The following is a 21888-nucleotide window of genomic DNA, read 5'->3' on the forward strand; positions in this document are numbered from 1 at the left end:
GTTTATATCCATAAACATCCGAAGTGGCAGGAGGGTTTGAAATGATCCTGTCAGTAAACAGACCATTTATTTTTTTTAATCTGAGAACTTGTTGAAAAATCACTCTAGATTTAAAAGGTAAGTTGTTTCCCAAATGTAATCATAAAAAAGGAACAGAACAGAAATTAAAAGGGATCACTGCTTTCAGAAGGGAGTCACGTTCCCTTGCTTCGGTGACAGACAGACAAGGTCACGAGTGAATGGCAAGGATCTTGAAGCCTTAACCAGATTTGGAAAATGCAGAATCACAAGCCAATAGTGGTTGTCTGGTAGCACTTGCTTATTAGGTAGCAATACATAACTGAAACAGAGCGTATTAATGATAGATGAAGAAATCCGCAAAGAGGCTTCTGGATGTGTGTGGGGGTCTGGAATATTCTCTCTCAACTACAAGTTCCGAGAAGGCCATACCCTTATGTGCTTGATCACTGCTAAATTCTGTGTAACTAGTACACACTAAGAAAGTAGCAGTGATTTAACTCATTGGTTAATTAACTTTACCATTTCACGCAAGTGACAGGTTCACATGTAACTTATTTTAGTTATTTAACATGTGGATGAGGATTAAAGACGATTTAAACTCCTCCTTATGAGGATTCTTCCTGAGATTTGCAATTATGCTAAAAATATTTCGCAGTTGGCTCCTGACAAGCTACATCAAAGTCACCCGGCAAATGGAAAGGACCCATAAGTGGAAAGAACAAAAATTTTTGAAGCAACATGTTATTACAGGACATAATGATCCTTAACATGCTAATTGTTTGTCTCAACTATACCCAAGGAAGTGCTCTAAGATTTAATTTTTCCCCTCGGTGGCAATTCTTTCCTTTGTTATTTCTTCCCTGCAAGGTAATTTGCATTTGAAAAAACGCTTCCTACTGTTTTTACATCATTGCAAACCTTCATTAAGGAAGTAAGAGTAAAATTATGCATTTCAATCATGGAGCTCCCATGACAGTGTGGGACAAACTTGTAATTTTATATAGTGCTAGTTTCTGCAGCAGGAGCTATCGCTATGCAGCCTGCAACACTGTTTTTTTTTTTTTTTATGCCTCTCAGCCCGGAGTACAGGCCTCAGGCCTCTATGACCACTGGTCAATGTTGGTGACTGGAGAGCTGAAGGCATGAACACTGGAAGTTTATAGGAACTGCACTGCAATAAATGTCCCTTAAGAGGGGCTGCTCTGATGAGCATCCTATTTGCAGAGGTTAATAAAGAATTCAGAAAATAACTGAATCACTCTAAGTTCCAACTCTCAGTCACATAATCATGATCCTTTGGATGGGAGACAAGGAAAAGTAATTTTATATGACTGAGCCTTCCAATAATAATGTTTCATAATGCTGAAGGCCCATCTTCCATTTCATCAATGGACATTATTAGATGAGCATGCCATAAAAATAAATAAATAAAACTCAAAAGCCTTTTAAAATGGGACTGGCTGGCCAGAAACAAGAAGACTGCTGTAGAGAAAAATTGAACCTTCCAAAAATGAAATAGAAAAAATGACCATTTTTCCACCTCGTCGATTTCTCTCGTGTTCTTACTACCCCATGGGTTTAACGTGTGCCCTGGATTCTGCTGTCAACCAGAGGACAGCCAGGCCGCTGTCTGCAGCAGCCATGATCTCACACTGTCACCAAGTGAGAGCTACTCTGTGCCTGAATCAAAAACTCATCAAAATCTCTGATTCAAAAGCGGCAATGAGGTTATCTACTTTGACTCCTCAGTAGAGGCACGGACCTCCTCCACAAAAACCTGTTTCCGTAGTCTTAGGACTTCTCCTGGGATTTCTAAAAACCGGGAGCTCATGTGGGGACCGGTCCCTCTTCAGGTGGTTCTGAATAAAACAGCTCTCCCTAGCACTGATCCACAATCTCTTTCCTACGTCTTCGATCTGTTGGTCTCATACAGTCTCTAGCCAAATATCCTCTGACCCCTCTGAACACGGTAAATTGCCAACTTAACTCTCCTTCAAAAATGTGAAGACACGGCGGCAACTGGGTGGCTCAGTGGGTTAAGCCTCTGCCTTCGGCTCAGGTCATGGTCTCAGGGTCCTGGGATCGAGCCCCGCATCGGGCTCTCTGCTCAGCACAGAGCCTGCTTCCTGTTCTCTCTCTGCCTGTCTCTCCGCCTACTTGTGATCTGTCAAATGAATAAAATCTTAAAAAAAAAAAAGTGAAGACACTTAGAAGGCTCCCCTTCAAGTGTCCTCAAGTTCTTCCAATTGTTTTTTCTTCAGCCCTGAATTTTAGAGCAGCATTTCCCAAAACAAAGGTAAAGAGGGAACTTAGGAACCTCTGAGTTAAACACATTTAAATAGGTTTCTTTCCTACAGGCCTTCTTGGAAATTCTTATGCTTCAAAACAAAAGAAATTACTTCTATTACTACTTCGGGGAACAAACAATTTGGGATGTTGTCTTAGACTACTTACAATCCTGATTCTTTACTCTAGGAACAATTTCGCCTTTTAATGTCCCCAGAATTAGATCCCAAATTCAGGGAAGGACTAAGCTGACCAGTGTGAACATAATGGATACCCACTTCCTGGTCTGGAGGCTATCCATCCAAAAGAGATGTATGGGAATCCAGCTGACTGGACTATGATTCCCACGTCTCCAGCATCTTCATCTTTCCAACACCAAGTACCCAAAATATGCTTAATAATTATTCATTGAGCAGATATCGTAATAGAGGACGAAAGACTTCAGTGAGGACCTAGAACTCCTTAGGAAAAAACCACAAATCTCTCTCCCACTAAAGTATCAAATATGGCTCAGCATAAGGTTGAACCTAGAGACACTAATGTTATTTCCTAGGTTTCTATGACTTTGACTTTTAGACTAGAAAATCGTGCTCATGGACCCAATAAACAAATTCACTGAATCAGTAACTTCAAAACCTAACCAGACTCTTTTTCCAAGTCTATAGGTATATAACCACAATCACAGAAGCTCAGTTGAATTGCTAAAGACAAGCAGAATCAAAGAGTTCTAGGACATTTTTAGTTTGAAGGAAACTTAGAGAATATTTAGCCTAGATCTTCATTTTTATAGAAATAAATACAAGCTTTTAATTTGAATAATAGGGGAAAATCAATTCCAAATACCTGACCACTAATAAAAACTATGCAGCTGAGGCCTGGGATGATAGTAAGGGATTTGGTTAAAGCAAACCAAGAATCTTCATTTATGGTAATGTAGTACTTCCCTAAAGTAAGCTTTACTAATGCCTGCTCCTGGTCCCCTTGGCACTCACCATTTTTGAGCACATCAATCCCACATCTTCCAACTGTCAACACCTGAAACTAGTTGCCTGAGGACTTTTTCTGGCTACCAGAGCCCTTGTGGCCGAGAACGGGGAATGCCAGAGAGTTAATACAGCAGATGACAGCCCTCAAATCAATGAGGGAAGGGGAACTGGATGATCAACACCCCAGCAACCTTGCCCCTAAAGTGGGATTATGTCAAAGCATATTCTACAGTTCCCCAGCAAGACTGAGCCCCAGTTGCTCACAGTGGTAACTGGCTCTGAAACACGTATGTGGTAGATAGAATAATGGCCCCAAAAGATGTCTGCATGCTAATACCCAAAAGCCATGATATGTGATGTTATTACATAGCAAAGGGGAATTACGGTTGCTAATTAGCTGAGTTTAAAACAGGGAGATTATCCTGGATTATCTGGGTGCACCCAATATAATCACAAGGGTCCTTCCAAGTGGAGGAGAAGACAGAAAAGGAGAGTCAGAAGGAAATCTGACTATGGATCTATGGTCAGAGAAACGCAACTCTGCTAGTTTGGAAGCTAGTTAGAAGCTAGAAAAGGCAAGGAAACAGATTCTTCCCTAGAGCTTCCAGAAAGGAATGCAGCTGTGCGGATATCTTGTGTTTACCCCAGTGAGACACAGGTTGGACTTCTGACCTATAGAACCATAAGCTAATAAATTCCTGTTTTTTAAGCCACCAAGTTTGTGATGATTATGGCAGCCACAGAAAACTCACACAACACAATTTATTGGCTTCCTTCCCTCCTGTCTCATGTCTCCACTCTCCCGCTGATGTTTTCTGCTGTCATCTCCCGTAAGAACTCCTCAAACTCAAATCCTTGCATAGGGTCTGTTTTGAGTCCAAATCAAAATATTGCTACCATATTTCTCTTACTTTTATATGTACGTGATCCCATATGTTTTTTAACCTACAGAATATTTAAATTGTCACTTATCCAAACCAAAACAAAAGACACTAAACTTCTAAAAGCAAGACTAAATTTTCTGTGTATTAAAGCACCAGAGCAAATAAAGACACATAATAAAAGTGTGATATTACCAACAATGAATATTATCAGAATGCCCACTATATATGTAAATTCAGAATTACTTAAGTCTACAATCTGTTGGTTTTAATGACCTTTAATATCTCAAACTCCACAGACTGTCCATTTTTGACCTATTGCATCACTACCCAAGTTACAGTTTTAAAGACAAATCTGATTATCTTTACTTGTTCAAAAACGTCAGTATTTTCTATTGCTTGTTAATGTCCAGGCTCCTTACCTGGCACCCAGAGCCCTCCAATATCAAATATTAAACTTATTTTCCAGATGTCTTTTCCACTACTTCCCTTCATATACTACTTGGACCAGCCAAACTAAAATCTTTGCTATTCTATGCACACTTCCCTTTCTTCTTCTCACATTATTTCTTCTATGGTGTTTGACCCATTATCATTATCATCAACTCAAATCCCAACAATCCTTTAAGGTCTAAATATTTGCACTATGAGTCCATGCACAAGTGAATAAATGCATAAAAATGAAAGCTCCATGTGTAGAAGTTGCCTCTCCTATCCAGAGATACACCGTGGGAGAAAGAGCAGGAAGACAAGTACCTAAAATGATGAAAAGGGCGACTGACCCACACTGGGTTCCATGCCCCTCTTTGTGCTGAACCATCATTGGCTTTGTTTTTTGTGACTTTATATTCTATTCTCTGCCAAAGCAGCACGTTCTCCCCTACTTGTCAACAACTGGATTCTTCATTCATTTACTTACCGAGGATATTCTGTTCCCCAAAAAAAAGGCTTCTGTAGCTCTCCCGCTGGAAACCCTGGGAGAAAGATAGGCAAAATTGTAAGGGATATAGAGATTGATTCGATGACGAGTACTTGGTTCAAGCTTTAGCCTGGAAGTTCCAAATGTCCATCTGAAAGGTCCTCCTCATGGAGCTAGGAGCACTCTAAGAGAGTCAACTGTTTCTAAAATGATATTAATTCAACAGAGTTTGAAATAAGGGCATCACATTAGTTTCAAGGACATCACTTTGCATGAATACTCTGTTGACACTGTCGAGCCTGCCGTGAACCGGACTCCTTCATACAGTGTGTGCAGGAGGATTCTGGCTGTCCAGCAGCTTTCCCTCATATAGAAAGGGCCAGCTACATGGATACACAACCTATGTGGCCAAAGGGGCTCCCCCCTAGGTGCCCCACTTGCATGCAGAACTCCACTAGACCCACAATGTGTGGGAATCCAGTGAGATGCAAAGTGAGTACAGGCAAAGCGTGTGACATCCAGGACTGAATGGATGGGCCCTCCAGAGGCCCTTTCCATTGGAACCAGTATTTGATTGCCCAAAAAAGAGACAGTGGCATTCTAAGAAACATGAATGACCAAGGAACCCTATCATATCCTTTCTTACTTTAGTTACTACTTCTCTGTATTAGCCAACCACATACACTGAAAATTACATAGAAGGAAAGGAAAGACAGGACGACCCGCAGCTCCTTCTCCTTTCAGTCCTCCCTTACTCATCAGTAAACCAGAGGCAGAAAACGTGAGTAGAATGTACATGTATTAAGAAATAACATCAAAGCTGCTGGGTTCGTTTTGGGCAGTGTTCCCACTGGCCTGGTAAGAACAAAATTCCTATGTGTGTATAGGTTACAAAATACAAACTGTAAAATTTTGGTCATTCCACACACAAGTTAAAAGCTCTTACGTTTTCATTTAAAACTGACATTGCACAATATATAGATGAACCGTAAACTTATGCTGATGGCTGAAAATGTTGATTTTTCTTACAACTCAACAATGACATTAAAGAACAAATAAAAAACCTGACGAGTCTAGAGAAAGGTCACGGAAGGCAGGACAAAGCTGCATACTTGAGCACCTTTAACTGCACTCCTTCTGGCTCTCTGAACAGGGGGCCCCCATATTTTCATCCAGCACTGGGCCTTGCAGATTAAGTAGCCGGCTTGGTGCAGATGAGCAGGAGAAATGTTTTGCTTTGGTATTGCAACTCCCCACTGGATCTGGCACCCTGGGCTGATCCTGAGAGCTGCATTCCCAAGTCTTAACAATCCGGAATGCAAACAATAGTAACAGAAGACACAACAGCCAGAGAGAGAGAGCGAGGACAAGGACAAGTGAGCAGCACGTTCTTCAATGCCCTCGCCTGCTCCACTGCTCTAGCCCCAGTGAGACTGAAAGCTCTTTTAGGATTAAAATATTTTCTCTTCCCTCTCTTCCTCTCCACATTCTGTCTACACCCCAGCTACGAGATGATACTACAACACTGGGAGGAGAAGCGAGGGTGAGAAAGCAAATTCTTAGTTTAGAAGTGAAATGTTAATTCCGTATACCCATTCTTTATATTTTCTTCATATCAGTTTGAGATTTCAAGGGACAAAAGCCTCATGGCAAAAACAGAGGTGGGTCCAGCTGGAGTTCTCTCTTCCTGTTACTTTCATAGAGAGGAAAACACATGACTTTGAAGGGGCAACATCATATTTATCTTCGTCATTTTAAAATTGCCTTAGATTTTTTTTTTTTTGCATCGTTACATCAATATTCCATCCTCTTTCGGTGATTACTTGTAGCAAGTCATTCAAACTTGGAGATACATATGCAAATATATATTACATATATATGCAAATCACAGTGTTTATATGAAAGTCTCATCTCACATAATACATCATCAAAAAGCAATGATATTTCCTAATAACAATGATCATGAACCAATGGGATCTAATTATGAAGTCATTACGGCGTTCCTGCTTGGTGCGGTGGCCAGCTGGAAGCACTTCTGTCCACTGCCAACCTCTTTACAGGAAGACATCTGACACCTGCACGCTCCTCCGTTTCTATGGCTTTTGCTGTCAGGGGTCCCCCGACTCGCAGGCTTTGGCCATCGCATGCCTCAGGGCAGCTGGATCTGCTCAGCCTTTCGGGGCCAGGGAACCCTCCACTGATCAACACAAGAATCTGACACCCTTACGGCTGTGTTGCTGAACTGAATGGCTTCACAGCGTAAGCTGCAGGTGTGGAGGTGTCTGCCTGCCAGAGTGATAGATAAAGCCCAACAGCACCAGCTCAGTATCTTATCTCAGGAAGTGGGTAAGCTGTATTTCACAAAGGTATAAGTAAAAAATAGTTAAATAAACAGGGAATTCTCTCCCTTTTTAACAGGCTTTTCTTGTGCATTTTGGTGGGTTGTTTTTTTTTTTTGCAAATCCATTTTATTTCTTTTCTCCCCCCCCCACATTTTAGCACTGTGTCACCAGTTTCACACTTTTTTTTAAAGATTTTATTTATTCATTTGACAGACAGAGATCAGAAGAAGGCAGAGGCAGGCAGAGAGAGGGGAGAAGCAGGCTCCCCACTGAGGAGAGAGCCCCATGCGGGGCTCGATCCCCGGACCCTGGGATCATGACCTGAGCCGAAGGCAGAGGCTTTAACCCACTGACCCACCCAGGTACCCCCAGTTTCACACTTTTAAAGCCTTTTTCTTAAAGCTCCTTTTCCTATCAGTATATTTATGGGAGGCACCCTCACAATGTAAATGTGTGTATGTACACACATCCATGTGCTTGCATCCATATTACATACAGACACATTATGCATACAAACATGGAGATATCCACATGAGAAGAGAGAGGGAGGGAGAGAAAGAAAAAAAAATGTAACTATTAGACTGGCAAAAATTAGTCAGTTGGTAATGGGTAATACTGGCCAGGATGTAGGAAGGATGCTGGTGTGAGCATAAACTGTTGCAAGCATTTTCATGAGCAATTTAGTCATCTCTTAATGCTTTATTTTTTTTTTTAAGATTTCATTTATTTATTTGACAGACAGAGATCACAAGCAGGCAGACAGGCAGGCAGAGAGAGGGAGGAAGCAGGCTCCCTGCCGAGCAGAGAGCCCGATGCAGGACCCAATCCCAGGACTCTGAGATCATGACCTGAGCCAAAGACAGAGGCTCAACCCACTGAACCACCCAGGCGCCCCCTCTTAATGCTTTAAATGCCACTTCTATAAAATAAGTAACTATCAGCTGACATGGAAAAAAAACCTAAAAGATATTAAGTGGAAAAAAATATTAAGCAAAAAAAACTGCATTCAGTCGTGTATGTGGTCCTTTTCTGCAAAGCATATGTATAAACATATGCATAGGTACACAGAGTCAGGTCTGCTGTAACGCTTTCCTGGAAGAGGCAAATTTGCTCAAAGGTGACTGATACACTGGGGAAAAAACTGGGGCCTAACTCCCAATTTCACATTTGCTTATGTGTGATTTTGTCCTCCAGAAATGCTAGATGAAAGCAAGAAATGCACTAAATGAACTGAGCCACACAGGAATACACAAAACGCACACATCCCAACGCGGGCCAGTTAGTTACCTCAGTTTGCCCCCTGTGTTAGAAGCCCCAGCCAGCCATGCCTGGTGTTCAAATGTCCTTCCAACTTCAGCTCACCCTCCTTCAACCATGACACACTAACGCACAAGCTCCTCCAGCACCCACTTCCACAGGCCAACTTCAAGTCTTTCCAGGGGAAAATGCCATATTTACTGTAGTATTCATGTATTTACTCATTTAACACCTGTAAGACTGTGCTATCGTTTTTTTAAGATCTACTTTGAGAGAGAGAGAGAGAGAGAGCGTGCGAGCATGCGCGGGCGATGGTGCGAGCGGGGGGAGGGGCAGAGGGAGAGAAGCAGACTTCCTGCTGAGCCCAGCGCCTGCTGTGGGGCTCAATCTCAGGGCCCTGAGATCAGGACCTGAGCTGAAATCAAGAGTCGGAGGCTTAACCAACTGGGCCACCCAGGCGCCCCTGTACTATCATTTTTATTAGGCTGCTGGCTCTTGTTTTCATGTGTCATTGATCGTGTTTTTGATTGTTGTGTTCCTAACTCCATTTTTCTCATAAAACTGTGGCTTTTATTGCACAATTCTGCATAACATAGTGACATTTAGGAACTTGTGTGTCGCATTATAGCAGGACTAACTGTGTAGGTACATGTGGGCATCTATGTGTATATGGACATGTAGATGTGTATATGGACACATAGATCTATGGACACATAGATTCCTGGCAGGAATGTATATGTGTATATGGACACATATACATTCCTGCCAGTGGTCTTCAAATTTTATCAGGCATCAGAATGACCTAGAGGGCTTAATGGAACAGACTGACGGGCCCCACTCCCAGAGTTTCTGAGTTAGTAAGTCTAGAAAAGAGGCTAAGAATTTGCGCCTTTAACAAGTTCCCTTGTGATGCCGAAGCTGCTGATCTAGGAGGCACACTTCAAGAGCCGCTGCCCAATCACTGGTTCATGTGTACTGTGGAGTCATGGCCAAATATGTTCATTGCTGCATCGCTGTAATTGAGAAAAGTGTGCCGCAAGCCAGATATCCAACAGGAAAAAAATGACTTAATTATGGCATAACTGTACTATGGACTGCTCTGCAGCAAACAAAAAGAAAGAGGCAGGTCTTAATATTCTAGCACAGAAAATATCTCCCAAGACATGTTGTTAAAATAAAGCAAAGCACAGAATCAGATATATAAATACCATTTCTATTTTTAAAATAAGTACCGTATCCACGTAGTACATGAATGCAAATGCACAGAAAAGGTCTGTAAAATACATATCAAAGGGATCATAAGGACTGCTTCCTGGAGCTAATGGGGACTAGAAGGTGATGACTGGTTAAAGGGATTTTGGACATAGATGTAGTATTGTAAATTTTAACTAGTCAAAGGTAATCAACTTGTGTAATGAACATTAACTCTTATAGAAATGTGTACACATTGTAGAAAATTCTTCTAAAGGTTATACAAAAACTTAACAGTTCACTAAGCTTACATAATAGCATTTTCCTCTGGCATTTGTCAATACCAGCAAATTTCATTCCCATTTCAAGCAAAAATACAAGTTGTTGGTATGTAATTCAAAAGACTAAAATTCTGACAAAGGAAAATATTCTTATCTATATGTTGTAATAACCTCATTGTTTGTTACTAATAATTTCTCTTTCTCAGATCTGCACCCAGCAACACTACTAAGGCCTGCTTTCGGCTTTCTACTGGAGTCAAACCTTCCTTTTTTGCTGGAGTTTCCCTACAACTCCCACATCAGTGAATAACTGACTAACCTTGAGGGCTTTTGTTTAGGACAGACCTGACTGCCAAAGAACCGACCATATTCACTGGGCAATTAATTCAGGCAGGTTCAACTTTTCGGCCTTTGAAGTCACAAAGTTACATCTTAACTGTAGCAACAGCTTTCCAAGGAAACTTAAATGTGTCAGCACATTTCAGTTTCAGTATCTATTTTGTTACAGGAAAATCGCACCAGTTAGGTTCTTTAGTATAGACAAATGAGGAGAGGAAAACAAAATTAGTCCATTATCCCATAGCTCAGATGCAAGAAAGCAAAAATACATACATACTCAGGGATAGCAAAATTCATACTGTATGAAGAGACATGAACAAAATCAATAATTTCCCTTCTCTCCACTCCTCTTTACCAATGCTGGAGCTTTCTTTCCACTACTATCTGCACAGCTTGCTTCAGATATTTATTCAAATGTCAACTTCTCATTCAGGCCTTCCCCAGTGCTTTTTAAAGGAAAGGGGTGTTATCCTACCCCTTTCTTGCTTTATGTCTCACCATAATGCCATCGTCTATAATACTCTACATTGTATTTCCTTTGTATAAGTTACTGTCTTTCTCCCAACTAAAAAGCAAGCTCCATAACAAAAGGGATTTTTATTTTCACTATGCTTTCACTGCATTATCTGTAGAGCCAGAACACTAGCTGGCATGTGATAAGCACTCAGTAAATATCTGTTGAGGGAATGGAATCTGCACCTTGTGAAACTTGAAGGTATAATCGGGGTTAAGCATTACCTATGATTATGAGTATATATCATTAGCCAAAGTGGAAAACATTACATGCTACTATTGGTATCATCAACATGCTACTTCCTGAACTTTCCATACGCAATACCAGAACAGAGATATGTTCCATTATTCAAGTTGTTTTTCCTTCTAGATTAAGGACTTGATTGATTCCATTCTCTTGCATTTATGGCAGAACTAGTATAGTTCTGAGGTTGGCAGATACGTGGATACGGTAGTTTTCCCCCCAATAGATTCTCATTTTAAAATGCAGATTTTAACAAGATGAAAAGCCCTGTCCAGCTCCCTGAAAGTTCCATTACCCCTGTGTACTCTTAGCCCTCCCTATGGCCAAGGAATAAAGTAGAATATGCTCCCTTTCTATGGTTGTGACATGTGCTGAAAAGAGAAATCAGACAAAATGCTGGTTTAGATCAGAGTCCTTTGGTCCCAACAGTACTGGATGACTATATTCTCTTTTCCCTACATCCTTTGCATGCTTTCATGTAACTGCCACATTAAGTTTCATACCCATAAAAGCCTATGATACAGTGAAGTTATCATACAGCAATATTTTGAAAGCGTGACTTTCCAAGGTATTATGTTATGTGGAAGCTTGAGGGATTTTTTTTTAACATTGACACTTAAAAATGGTGATTCTTTTAAGAAAACTGTGCTCAGACTCAACCATCTTTTCCTGTTGTTTCCATGTTTGGTCAGATTTAACAAAATGGGAGGCCTCCAACTTTCACTTGCCAGGCGTTAAAACCCAGACTAGACTGTAAGCTTCTTCCCTTTCTCTATAGCAAACTTTTGTAAATATACTAATACAATGGAAGACAACTCAGACTCAACTAAATTTGGGAGCAGTTCATTCTTAAATTCAATCTATCTTTTGACTTCTTTAAAGAAACTAGCATTAGTGAATTTGTTCAGTTAGGATCCCTCCAGCAGCCTCTAGGGCAGAAGAGGCACATCCAGGGCCAAATGATAAAGGTTCAGTTCAAAAGAAGGTGTTGCAGATGGGCAGGGGTTGCGGGGAGGACAGGATTCTAAAGAAAAATCCGATGGGCCAGAGAATGTGCAAGCCAAAGTACATACCGACCTCTTTAATTCAATCCATTTTCATATTTGCTATAGCTGCTTTCTCCCGGGAGGTACTTGGATTTTCCACTGAGTGTGTACCTGTGTCTGTTTTCTTTTCACTATGGGTGTTTGTGGTATTTTTGCTAAGGGGCTGACAGTATCAATACAATGTATTATTAATTTTGTCAAATAACAGGATGTTTAGTCTTTCGCATGGATTCACTAATGTATTAACATGACTATTCTAGTGTATGTTATGACTATTATTTTCAAAAGTCTTAAGTATATGCTTGCATTACTGAGCTAATCCTTGTATCAATCTACATTTCGGGACTTACTGCTGATGTATCATCTTAGCGACATTATTATACTTCTTGGTGAGATTCACTTGTAGTTACTTCTGCTGGCTTGATTATTTTACTTGTCCTATGCAATAATAGCTCCTAGTTCTACAGCTCACTAAATGAATGTATTTTAGGACCCAATTTTTGGAGACGTTAATATAATTAAAATATCATTATAAAAACTACCAGGAAGAGCTGAGTTTGGTTATGATGATGCCACTTGTACACATAATCACTGGCCGCTGACATTTACGAAGCACCTGTGATGTTCCAAGCCACAAAGGGAAGCTGTGAACATACAAATGTCCTTAAAGAACCTACTATCTAGGGAAGGAAAAGAGATGTAACAAAAAAAATTCTGTATTGTAATATCTAAAAAGGTAAACTGATACCAAAGCTCTCTAAAGTGTATGTTTTCATTGACATTTGTTTTAAATTCAGTAAAGACACATAGAGGTGTTTTGGGAGAGGGGGAGCTATACACATGTCTACACTAATGACTAAAAGATACGATCAGTGACATCAGTTGAGGTTTGAGGTAGGAATGGTTTAAGAGAATGACACTTGATATGTGGTCATGGCCCAGCCGCATCAACATCACCTGGATGCTTATTAGAAACACAAATTATTGGGCCCCACACCAGACCTGCTGAGTCAGGAACTCTGGGGGCGGGGGGTGCGGAGTTTTCAGCAGGTGTCCCAGGTTATTCTAGTGCATGCTAGTTGAGACCTACTGGTTTAGGTCAGGGTAAAGATTCTCAATCCCAACTGTACCTCAGAATCCCTTGGGAAGCTTTTAAAAAGTAGACCCACATCAAAGGCCCTGCCCAGACCTACCAAGCCATAATCTCTGGGATGGAACCTTGAATGTATGTATGTTTTAAAAGCACCTCAGGTGATTCCATTATGCCAAGAAATTCAGAACTCTTGGTTTAGGAAAAAGAACTCATGTATTTACTCATGTATTTAAAACAGCCCTCTCGTCTCATTCTCCTCTCTTCACCACTTCTCAATACTGTGTTTGTAACATATAATCAGATATTTTTCTTACAATTTTGCAGATATACTTTCAAAACTGAAACTTTACATGGTTAACAAATTATCACTGTACAAGGACAAAACCAGTTTTAATTTCAACTGCTTTGGAAAATCCAGAATGAACGCTCACACTAAGAGGGCATGAATGTTACGTCTTCTTTAGGTTTCGTTCTCATAATCAGATAAGCCGGATAGCATTCTTTCAGAATCTAGGAGACCATCAGTTGGGACATGGAAATTGCTGTAACTACAAAGCACTTCTGGTTATATTTTCTGCTGTAAAGAATTTCATTGTCATCACTGCTAAGAGTAATAGTGGCTCTTTTTTTTTTTTTTCAATTTGGCATCTTGCCGTAGTTTGGTGAATGCCAGCCTTCCCCCTTCCAGAAAGTATCCAGTACTAACAGCTGTGACTCATGTCAAGGGATTCAGCAAGATGCCTTAGCCATCTGCTGGCTTCCTACAGGTAACCTCCTGCCACTGTATCTATCAGCCTAGAACTGACAAGCAGAAAGCAGATTCTAAAATCTGCCCTCCATCTTGAAACTTCCTCTTCTGGCCCTTCTGTTCTTTTTCTGCCATAACCACCTTCAGGCTGCAACAAAGAGAACCTCCTCTCTTTTACCAGTGTGATGAACCATCCTATTTGCCCAAGTCTGAGGAAGCTCCTGGGATACAGAATTTTCAGTGTTAAAATTAGGACAGTCCCAGGCAACCAAGACAAGTTAGTCCTCTACCTTTACCCAAACAAGTTGACCTCTTTTGCATTTGCTGCATTTTTATACCTCAGGGGTTCTCAAACTTCAGCAGCTAGCAGACATTTGATGGTTAAAATCTTCTTAAAATATAAATTGCTGGGCCTATACCCAGTGTTTGATTCCACAGCTTAGGGGTGGGACCCGGTAATGTTCATTTATCCCAAGTGATGCTGACACAGATGATCCAGTTCACCATCTGGCAGAGAAAACACAAATTTCCTCCTGCTATAAAGCTCAGTATCTCCTATTCTACTATTATGCCAACAGTTGTTACACAACTGCTGTACTAGGTATTCAAAACTGACACTAAAGGCTGTGATGTTTAGCCCAGGCCTGGGAATATAATAGATATTCAGCAAATGTTTGTCTGAGTTCCCTGAGCCATATCTGGGTTTGAGATAATGGTCTTAAGAATGAAAATATGACTAATATTTTCTCTTATGTCAATTCAACAACAACAAAAGTCTCTTTCATCTCCTCCAACAGCATCTGTACAATGCATAACTCAATAAAAGAAAACCATCTCATCTGTTGTTAATGGAAATATGAACTGGTACCACTTTTCTCAAGAGAAGTTGCATAATTTTTTTTTAAAAAAACCTAAAATGGACATACCATTAGACTTGGCAATTCCTCCACATCTAGGAATTTACTCTAAAGAAATAGACTCAGATTTGCATAAAAACATAGACACAAAACTTACCACAGAGTTTTTTTTTTTTTTAAACAGAAAAGCAAATAGCCTAAGCATCTATTGGTAGGAAATTAACTGAAGAGGGGCATCTGGGTGGCTCAGTCATTAGGCATCTGCCTTCGGCTCAGGTCATGATCCCAGAGTCTTGGGATCGAGCCCCGCATCAGCCTCCCTGCTTGGAGAGAAGCCTGCTTCTCCATCTCCCACTCCCCCTGCTTGTGTTCTCTCTCGCTATGTCTCTCTCTGTTAAATAAGTAAATAATCTTTTTTTTTAAGAAATTAAAGAAATCAATGTGTTTTTATTTGGTGGAATACTATACATGATAACTTAGTATTATATGTAATAAATGGAGACAATATTCATGTTACAATGTTTGGGGGGCAGCATTATTGGATGAGTCCATATTTAGTTTTAATTTTTTAAAAATATTTATTTATTTATTTCACAGACAGAGAAAGAGTAAGAGCAGGAGGGGAAGAAGGAGAGAGACCCTCAAGCAGACTCCATGCCGAGCATGGAGCCCAACACAGGGCTTGATCTCATGACTCTGAGATCATGACCTCAGTTGAAACCAAGAGTTGGACATTTACCAACTGCACCACCCAGGCACCCCTAGTTTCCATTTTAAATGCGTAGATAAACATAAGCTTGAGAGGTATTCAACAAAATCTTTAAATAAGGGCAAAAACTTTAATATATTTTAGCTTAAAAATATGAAAGAAAGACAAGAAAGAAGCAGAGAAAATCTTCAGAAACAATTACAAAAGAAGGAATAAAATGGCAGTAAATACATTCCATCGATAATCATTTTGAATATAAACGGACTAAATGCTCCAATCAAAAGGCATAGGGTGTCAGAATGAATTAAAAAAAAAATACAAGACCCATCTCATCTATATGCTGCCTACAAGAGACTCATTTTAGACCTAAAGACACCTGCAGATTGAAAGTGAGAGGATGTGGAAACATCCATCATGCAAATGGATGTCAAAAGAAAGCAAAGGGAGCAATACTTATATTGGACAAAACAGACTTTAAAACAAAGACTGTAACAAAAGACAAAGAAGAGCGTTACATAAGAATAAAGGGGATAACCCAACAAGAAGATACAACTATTGTAAATATGCACCCAACACAGGAGCACCTAAATACATAAAACAGTTAATAAAAAGTGTAAAGGAACACATCAATAATAATACAATAATAGTAGGGGACTTTAACACCCCAGTTACATCAGTAGACAAATCATTTAAACAAAACTCACAAGAAAACAATGGCTTTGAATGACGCACTGGACCAGATGGACTTAACAGATATATTCAGAACATTCCACCCTAAAACAGCAAAATACACATTCTTTTCAAGTGTACTCAGAACATTCTCCAGAATAGATCACATATTACCCTACAAAATTAGCCTCAACGAATTTAAGAAGATCCAAGTCATACCATGCGTCTTTTCTGACCACAACACTATGAAACTAGAAATCAACCACAAGAAAAAAATCTAGAAAGGCCACAAATACATGGAGGTTAAACAACATGCTACTAAAGAATGAATGGGTCAACCAGGAAATAAAAGAAGAAATAAAAAAAATACATGGAAGCAAATGAACATGAAAACACAACAGTCCAAAACCTTTGGAATGTAGCAAAAGAAGTCCCAAAAGGTAAGAAACAGCAATACAGGTCTACCTCGAGAAGCAAGGAAAATCTCAAATAAACAACCTAACCTTACACCTAAAGGAGATAGAAAAAGAAGAACAAACAAGACCTAAAACCAGCAGAAGGAAGGAAATAATAAAGACGAGAGCAGAAATAAATGATATAGAAAGTAAAAACAAAAAACAGATCAATGAAACCAGTAGCTTGTTCTTTGAAAAAAATCAATAATGTTGATAAATCTCTGGCCAGACTTACTAAGAAAAAAAGGGAAAGGACTTGAATAAATAAAATCACAAATGAGAGAGGAGAGATAACAATCAACACCAGAGATATACAAACAATCATTAGAGAGTATTATGAAAAGATATGTGCCAACAAGTTGGACAACCTAGAAGAAATGGATAAATTCCTAGAAACATATAAACTGCCAAAACTGAAACAGGAAGAAATAGAAAATTTGAACAGATAGATAACCGCAAAGAAACTGAGTAAAAAACAAAACAAAACAAAACTCCCAACAAACTAACATTAGGGACCAGATGCCTTCAAGGGCAAATTCTACCAAACATTTAAAGAAGAATCAACTATTCTTCTCAAACTATTCCAAAAAAAAACAGAAAAGGAACGAAAACTTCCAAATTCATTCTATGAGGCCAACATTATCCTGATACCAAAACCAGATAAAGGTGCCACTAAAAAAGAAAACTACAGGGCAATATCCCTGATGAACGCAGATTTAAAAATACTCAATAAAATACTAGCAAACTGAATTCAACAGTAAACTTAAAAAATCATTCACCTTGATCAAGTGGGACTTATTTCTGGGTCATAAGGGTGTTTCAACATTTGCAAATCAATCAACATGATATATCACATCAATAAGAGAAAGGATAAGCATAGGATCATTTCGGTAGGCACAGAAAAAGCATTTGACAAAGTACTACATCCATTCACGATAAAAATCATCAACAAAAGTAGATTTAAAAAGAACATATGTCAACATAATAAAAGCCATCTATGAAAAACCCACAGCCAACATCATCCTCAATGGTAAGGAACTGAGAACTTTTTGCTGAAGATCAGCAATAAGTCAAGGATGTCTACTCTTACCACTTCTTTCGACATAGTACTAGAAGTCCGAGCCACAGCAATCAGACAACAAAAAGAAATAAACGGCATCCAATTTGGTAAGGACAAGTAAAACTTCAACTGTTTGCAGAAGACACGATACTCTACATAGAAAACCCAAAATACTCCACCAAAAAAACTAACAGAACTGATAAATGAATTTGGTAAAGTGATAGAATACAAAATCAATGTATAGAAATCTGTTGCATTTCACTATGCCAATAATGAACCAGTGAAAGAGAAATTAAGAAAGCAATTCCATTTACAATTGCACCCAAAATAGTAAGATACCTAGGAATAAACCTAACCAAAGAGGTGAAAGACCTGTAACCTGAAAACTATAAAACACTGATGAAAGAAATTGAAGATGAATTAGAGAAATGGAAGGACATTCCACACTCATGGAACAGAAGAACAAATATTGTTAAAATGTCCATACTACCCAAAGCAATCTATATATTTAATGCCACCCCTAATAAAATACCACCAACATTTTTCACAGAGGTAGAACCAACAATCCTGATGTTTGTATGAAACCACAAAAGACCCTAAATAGCCACAACAATCTTGAAAAAGAAAAGCAAAACTAGAGACATCACACATAATTCCAGACCTCAAGTGATATTACAAAGCTGTAGCCATCAAAACAGTATATTGGCACAAAAATAGAAACGTAGATCAGTGGAACAGAATAGAAAAATCCAGAAATAAATCCACAACTATATCATAATTAACCCTCAACAAAACAGGAAAGAATATCCAATGGGTAAAGGGCAATCTGTTCAACAAATGGTATTGGGAAAACTAGACAGCAACATGCAGAAGAAAGAAACTGGACCACTTTCTTATGCCACACACAAAAATAAATTCAAAATGAATGAAAGACTTTAAGGTGAGACCTGTAACCATAAAAGTCCTAGAAGAGGAGCGCCTGGGTGGCTCAGTGGGTTAAGCCTCTGCCTTCAGCCCAGGTCATGATCTCAGGGTCTTGGGATCAAGCCCCACATCGGGCTCTCTGCTCAGCAGAGAGCCTGCTTCCCCCTCTCCTTCTGCCTGCCTCTCTGCCTACTTGTGATCTCTCTCGGCCAAATAAATAAATAAAATCTTTTTTAAAAATCCTAGAAGAGAACAAAGGCAGTAACCTCTTTAACATCAGCTGTAGCAGCTTCTTTCTAGATATGTTTCCTAAGGCAAAGGATATAAAAGGAAAAATAAAACACTGGGACATCAAAATAAAAAGCTTCTGCACAGGAAAGAAAACAATCAACAAAACTAAAAGACAACCTGTGGAATAGGAGAAGATATTTGCAAATGACATATCTGATAAAGGATTAGTAAACAAAATCTACAAAGAACTTTATACAACTCAAAACCCCCCAAAAAACAAATCATTCGATTAAAAAATGGGCAGAAGACATGAAGAGACATTTCTCCAAAGAGGACATATAGATGGCCAATTGATACATGAAAAAATGCTTAACATCACTAATCATCAGGGAAATGCAAATCAAAACCACAATGAGATATCAGCTCACACCTGTCAGAATGGCTAAAATTAAAAGGACAAGAAACAATGGGTGTTGGTGAGGATGTGGAGAAAAAGGAACCCTCTTTTACTGTTGGTGGAAATGCAGACTGGTGCAGCCTCTGTGGAAGACAGTATGGAGGGTCCTCAAAAAGTTAAAAATAGGGGCACCTGGGTGGCTCAGTGGGTTAAGCCTCTGCCTTCGGCCCAGGTCGTGATCTCAGGGTCCTAGGATCGAGCCTGCATTGGGCTCTCTGCTCAGCAGGGAGCCTGCTTCCCCTCTCCCTCTGCCTGCTGCTCTGCTTACTTCTGATCTCTGTCAAATAAGTAAATAAATCTTTAAAAAAGTTAAAAATAGAACTACCCAGCAGTTGACTCAGCAAATGCACTATTGGGTATTAATCCAAAGGATACAAAACTACTGATTTGAAGGGGTGCATGCACCCCAATGTTTATAGCAGCATTATCTACAATAGCCAAATTATGGAAAGAGACCAAATGTCCACTGACTGATGAAATGATAAACAAGAGGTGGTGTGTGTGTGTGTGTGTGTGTGTGTGTGTGTGTGTACACGTGCATGCCTGCACATATGTGCCTGCAGTGGAATATTACTCAGCCATAAAAAGGAACAAAATCTTGCCACTTGCAATGACATGGATGGAGCCAGAGTCTATAATGCTAAACAAAATGAGTCAGTCAGAGAAAGACAAATACCATATGATTTCACTCATATGTGGAATTCAAGAAACAAAACAAAGGGGGGAAAAAACAAGCCAAGAAACAGACTCTTAATGCTAGAGAACACACTGCTGGTTACCAGAAGGGAGGTGGGTAGGGGGATGGGTGAAACAGGTGAAGGGGATTAAGGAGGGCCCTTGTCCTGATGAGCACCGGGTGAGGTAGAGAAGTGTCCGATCACTATTTTGTACACTTGAAACTAATATAATACTGTATGTTAACTAACTGAAATTAGAATCAAAACTTAAAGAATATTTTTGCTGGAAAAAAAACTTTTTTCAGCTTAGCTAAACACTTTCTAGATTTTCTACAATAAATATTAACTACTTTTGTAATGATAGTGGAAGACTACTGATTCTTTCAAGGGGGCACAAGTGAGATTGTAACCACCAAGATAAATGAGTGAGCTTTCGCCCTGACTTCCCATCTCCCAACAACACAGCTCTGCGCCAGCTTCCTGATGCTCGCCTCACTCTGGCTCACATCCGGGTCACCCCCAGGGAGTGTCCCACTCACACTCTGCCTCGTTCATTAGACTGCACCCAAAATCATGCCACACTTCCTGCCACCAGCCCTGCAGCGAGGCTGTACAGTCCTGTGTCTGGAAGCCGCATCTGTCCTGCCCCACGAGTATGTTTTCAGAAGTTCCCTGCAGGTGGCAAATGTGTCTTCCTCCAGGCACTGGCCCTGGGAGTCGCCACAGCAAAGGGAAGGCCAATTCGACCGCAGGGCTTCCCAGCTGAGGGTACCTTTGTCCTCTAGGGGCAGTACCTAGAATGTCCTTCTCAGCTGCTGGGGGAGGCCACGGTAAGGCTTGAGACGAGAACCAAACCAGGCCCTGACTTGTGCCTCCTTTAAAGACTGAATAGCCGAACAAAAGGCTTAGGTGGATAAAGTCGAGCAGCCCTGAGAAAGGGTCTGTGCTCTGAGTTGCGCGCTCGCTACGTGACTTCCCACACGTTTGCTAGTCAGATAGAGACGATTTGGCCGGGGTCAGAAATTCTTGGCTGGTCCTTGCTGTCCTTGCACGAGCTACAGACTACACCACTGTAAGACTGTGCTGTGCTTACATAAACTATGTCTTGAGTGGCCTTGAAGTCAGTACATCTGACGCTAGAGGGTCTGCTATTGGTGCTTGGGAAATAGAGAATGGGAAAGCTTGAAGGGTTTTCTGTGCATGTTGCAAACTCTTTAGTAATCAGCTAAAAATTGATACTTTCTTAGGATTGTTTCTGTTAGCTATATAATGCCTTGCTGCCTTGAATAAAATTGGCACTATTGGACATCCTCCTTGGTGCTCCTCCTGCCCCCATGTCTTTGTCTCTTAATTTCTTTTCAGCATCCTCTTACCCTCTCGACCCTGGTCGATTTGTTGCGCCGGCCGCAACAAGCTGCCTCCTTGGATAGGCCTCAGAGCCAGGGATGGGGCGGGGTTGGAAGTTTGGAATGGACTGTATTGGGAACTCCAGAGTCCTTGACTAGGCCAGGGCAAGAACGTCTTGAAGCAATTGTAGCAGGTATCCCACAACCTCCTAAGTGCATCACCTGGCAATTCTGCAAGCTATTCTAAGTTTGTTTATGACAACTTCAGCTCATTGAACAAAACTTCTTAAATCTCATAGGAAATTTTATAAAGGGAAACATTTTTGGAGAGTACATCGAAACATTCTTTTTGAGGT

General features: G+C 40.2%; 1 long non-coding RNA gene across 1 annotated transcript in view; it reads right to left on the reverse strand.

Moving 5' to 3' along the window:
• Positions 1–5093: 5093 nt before the first annotated feature.
• LOC116863159 overlaps positions 5094–21888 on the reverse strand; it is a 36618-nt gene continuing 19823 nt past the window's right edge. The window contains exon 3 of the long non-coding RNA XR_004381775.1: positions 5094–5148. This is a non-coding gene — a long non-coding RNA (uncharacterized LOC116863159). The remainder of the gene's footprint in view (positions 5149–21888) is intronic.

This window comes from Lontra canadensis, unplaced genomic scaffold (genome assembly GCF_010015895.1).
Source record: "Lontra canadensis isolate GAN:19392208 unplaced genomic scaffold, GSC_riverotter_1.0 scaffold631, whole genome shotgun sequence".
Lineage (NCBI taxonomy): Eukaryota > Metazoa > Chordata > Mammalia > Carnivora > Mustelidae > Lontra > Lontra canadensis.